Below are 5,008 nucleotides of genomic sequence, written 5' to 3' on the forward strand. Positions count from 1 at the left end.
GCCAAACAATGGTGGTGTGAAGAGGGAGCAGGCAATGAAAACAGGGAACTTTCCATAGCCAACAAGAGCTCCAAGAACAAATGGTTATTCAAGACCTATCCACAAACACTCACTGCAAACATACAAGGAGATTTCTCTAATGGCTCAGTTTTTAGTAAATCCTCCTCTTCGGAGGTGTGAAAAAAATTATCAGTCCTGCAGATTTACTTACCCACATCAGGCAAAGATTTGTTCCTCACTGATTGTCCTACCTTCCATCTGCACTGACTTTCTGTTCATTGCATCATGGACACCTAACATATCTGATCAAGAATAAAGGGAAAAAAATAGCCTCTAGAGAGCCTAGGCACATTCTTCCCATCTGGAAAAGAGGGAGATGCATGAACAATGGTAAATTTAGAGCTTGCAGATCTCCTGCAGTAAGGTCTGCCAATGGATGTCCTACAAGGAAGGAAAGTTTTTAGACCTGTTCTGCTTTGAACTCTAAAGCAGGCCACTAGGAAAGAGAGACTACCCATGAGAGACAATGTTTCTGCACAATGTGACAGGAGCACTATCTGTACCATTACAGCTTATTAGACTTCAAACTGCAGAATTACATACCCAAAACACTAATGACTCTATAAATAGATATATATTTATAGGGTTTTTTTGGTGGGTTTATTTTTCTTTCTTTTTTTTTTTTTTTTTACTTCCTGCAGCTCACAGAATCAAACTTTGGCTACAATAGCAGCTCCTCTGGCAGTTTGATGCAAGCTTCCTCCTGCATAGCTTTGCTGCTGTCTACATGGTGCTTAGAGACATGTAATTGTTTCTCCTCATGGCTTGAGAAACAAAGCCTGATCCCATTAAGAAAAAAAAAGTCTATTGTTTACATCCTTGTCCCATTGCAACCTGAGGAAAACAGTCATTAGTGTTCTATATAGGGGCCTGTTATATTTGCTTGAGATGATGTTTGCAAGAGAAGTTCATCCTTCTGCAGGCACAGCCATCCCCTGACTGCATGCTCCTCACAAGGAACAGCCTGTGGATTCACATTCTACTAACAGACCACCAGGGACCATGGTTTCAAAGACACCTGCAGTCACTTAAGCTTTCCTCTCCATGAAGCTGGTACCAGAAGGAAGCACTGCCAAGTTCACACCAGTGCATTCCCTTTTGAATATGCCACATCAGTGCTGCATCCTCAGTAAGTCAGATGGTGGGGAACCACTGCATCCAGCAGACTGAGGGTACAGCACCCTCAGAAACCCCTGGGTCTGACTGTAAGACCCAACTGTCCAGTTTGCTGGAAATCTGCACTTCAGCTCCTGACCTAGTCATTGCTTGCAGAATAGAAAAGGGCAAGCAAGTTAACAGAGGGTTCTCTGGTGCTCTTCATGAAGGGTAAGGAGAAAAGGAGGCTTAGGGGGACCCTCTTGCTCTCTACAACTATCTGAAAGGAGGCTCTAGCAAGGTAGGAGTGGATCTCCTCCTGGGAAGCAAGTGACAGGAAGAGAGGAGATGGCCAGGGAAGGTTTAGAATGGATATTAGGAAAAATATTTTCACTGAAAGGGTGGTCAGGCTTTGGAATTCGCTGCTCAGGGAAGTGGTGGAATCATCATCCCTGAAAATGTTCAAAAGGCATGTGGATGTGGCACTGAGGGACACGGTTCAGTGGTGAACACGGTGCTGGGTTGTCAGTTGGACTTCACGGCCTTAGAGGTCCTTTCCAACCTAAATGATTCTCTGATTCTATGAAGAATTATTTGCACTTTGAACAAAATCATTAAATGTGGAGCAATATACCAGCAAATCACATCCAGTTATTATGTACTGGAATTGTAGCAGCATCTAAAATCTCAAGACAACCTTGGTGCTACAGGTGCCATCCAAATGAAGAAGGAACAAAGAGACAGGTCTTGGCTCAGGAGCAGCCAACAATGAGCCAAAAATCTCATCATGACCTTACCTAAAGAAAAGACAACTACATTAAACCTGTCATTGACATTGGCTGTTGTTTTAAGTAATTTTTTTCTGTTATAATTTATGTGGAAAAAGAATCTCCATTTACAAAAAAAATACAAACCCAAACAAACAAACAAATAAATGAAATGCTGCAATGCCCCCAATGCCTACAAACCTGCAGTCACATTGCTCCAGCCAAGTCTCTGCAAATCTCTGGCACAACTACATCCTGAGGATCACAGCCAGGCCACTAAGGGAGATAGAAATTTTGATCTACAAATTGCTCCAAATTTATAGAGAAACTCCTAGGGAGTGGGACAAGAGATTAAAAAAGGGTACATCAGCAGTACAGCAAAAGTTCTCTCTGGGAAGAGGGATGATACCTAATTTTAGTGCTTCCAGTGGCAGCAGCAGGACAGCGAGTGCCTCCCGAGCAGGTGGAGTGTGGGTGTTTTGGGGAAGGTGGTGGTATGCAAGAAGGTTTTATAAGAGAATGTACTTTTCCCCCATCACACAGATGATTCAGAATAGGCTGGATGCTTTTTGCAAGAGAAGTTCATCCTTCTGCAGACACAACCATCCCCTGATTGCATGCTCTGCACAACAACCAACCTGGGGACTCACATTCAGCTAACAGAGCATTTGGCTTGCAAAGCTAAACACCTTCCTTCTCTGACAAGGTGTTTCCAAACCATTCCCCAAAATTTAAAGTTTTGGGTTTTCGTTTCAAGGAAAAAAAAAAGAGGGGGAGAAAAATGTCTAGATTTTAAGATAAAGAAAACCTCACACAACATACATGGGCCGCTGGTAAAGCAGTACACAGAGATCTGAGCATTTGAGTCTGAACAGAGAAATCCTGACTATGCTCTATCATGTCACAAAACCAACAAAGATGGTTATAAAGTTGGTATTAGCATTTTTAAAGCCAGCCAAAGCAGATAGTGCTCTGTTGAAACATGTCATCTCATACAGCATAAAGGTTCTTTAACATTTCATTCTGATGCCACAAGCAGACAGAGCCTGGGGAGGCTCTGCTGTCTGTGTCCTATTTGACCTAATTTGATCTGGCCCTCCCTAAATCGCCCTGGGCTGTGCCAGTGAGATACCGACTGAACTGGGAGGATGGAGTGAGGCTTCACACTGGGGAAGCAGATGACTAACAGCAGCAGGAGCAAAGGTTTGCCTAAAAGGATGGAACGAAATGATCACAGGGGCAGTGGTTCTTTCCAGCTTACAAAAGTTAAAGCCATGGTGAAGTGATGATACAGCCAAAAAATATTTTGCCTTCTAGCTAGCAGCTGATGTGTGTGTATGTCAGTCCACACAGGACAGAAAGCTTCCTGTGCAAAGCAGGGAAAGGAAAGGTATTTCATGTGCTAAAAACACATCAACATGCTGATCTACACCTGATGGGAAGCAATTGGTTCCCTGTTCTGACAGATAGAGCAATGTTTAGTGGCAAGAAAGCAAGGAAAAAACACCAAATGACCTTTACTGTCTGACCAATCACTTTGCCTTCCCACACTTCTGTCCTACAAATAGACACACATCCCTAAAACTAAAGAGGGGTCATTTTCTCTGAAACTTTTACTTCTAATTTGTAGAGCCCTTCCAGCCATTAGCAGGATATAAGTTTTTCAGGTAGCAGAAATGTACTCCCTTCTTTTAACTAGTAATTATAATTCCAGTTATCGTGGATCTAGAGAGAGGTGAACATGCATCACTTTGTACTGCCTAAATGACACCACAGGGACTATGGCACAGGCTGCAACACTTCCAGGACATCTTCAAACCTTCTGGAAATGCTAAGCTTGTAAATCTTTGAGAATGGCAGAAGTGCAGAGTTGGCAACACACTTGGGGAGAGCAGAGGCCTCCATATGCCCACTAGTTTTACAGCAGTGACTGCAGCTGGGAGATTGCCAACGGAACAGAAAGTGTGGTCTGCACAAGACTCGTGGTGTAAACAGATAAACTTGGTGTTGAGAAAGAAAGAGAAAGTCAAGTCATGCTTGGTGCTTAGGGTTAAAGCAGAAGTCTATGCCTCTGTCATAATTAGAAAGAAAATCCTCCAATTTCTTTCTGTTGCTTACATCCTTTGTTTGCTTCTTCACATCTTCCAGCTTGACATGACAATCTCTTCTTGCCTGACCTCAAGAACTTGACTTAGAATGACAAAAGTCACAAACCTAATTTTTATTTTGATAGTTTGTCTCTTTGTTTTCACTCTTATTTTCCAAAGAATGTGGAAGTGTTTTGTTACTAGCTTTTAGAAAATCAAGGCTCTTCAAGAACTAATTGTTAAGCCATAACTTAAGTCTCTTTAAAATATTATCAACATGAACAAACAAAATAACCCAGCCATGGTTATAGAAGTAGTAAATGTTTTTGAACATAAGATATTTTGTAACATGCAAAACTGTTCACCCTTCTTAGTGTGAATAAACACACTGTCCAGGAATTTCAGAAAGTTGCTGATACTTCTCCTTCTACAGACACACTGCATTCAATTCCCTTTCTTTTTAAACAGAAAATTCGAATGCAAATTTAAAACAAATGCCCCTAGTAAACATTTTGTCATGGAGCTGCAACACCACTGTAACTCTTCATCTATCTGGGATTTTTTTTTTCCTCAGGGCATTTTCAGTGAGAAATTGAACTGAAGTTGGAAAAAAATCTCCCGAGCAATTTGGGTCAATAAGCTCAGGTTGGGAAACAGACTAGAGCACCGCTGATATTTCCAAGATGCACAGATGGGATGGGTAACTAATGGTTAGTTAACAACCAAGTAATGGTTAGTTAACAACCAACTAGTGGTTAGTTAACAACCAACTAATGGTTAGTTAACAACCAACTAATGGTCGCTCTAAACTCGCAACCTAGTGAATCTTCCTTTCTCTCGGAAGCAGCCCGAGAACAAAGCTCTCCGGATAAGGCAGCAGCGAACAAACCCGACTATTCCCAAGGAGGCTCAGGGGTGGAAAACCGGCGGAGCGAACCCTGCGGAGAGCATCCCGCCCGGCCCCGCGCCCGGCCCCGCCGAGAGCAGCGCAAAGGACAT

The sequence above is a fragment of the Acanthisitta chloris genome, unplaced genomic scaffold (genome assembly GCF_000695815.1).
Source record: "Acanthisitta chloris isolate BGI_N310 unplaced genomic scaffold, ASM69581v1 scaffold22775, whole genome shotgun sequence".
NCBI classification, from domain to species: domain Eukaryota; kingdom Metazoa; phylum Chordata; class Aves; order Passeriformes; family Acanthisittidae; genus Acanthisitta; species Acanthisitta chloris.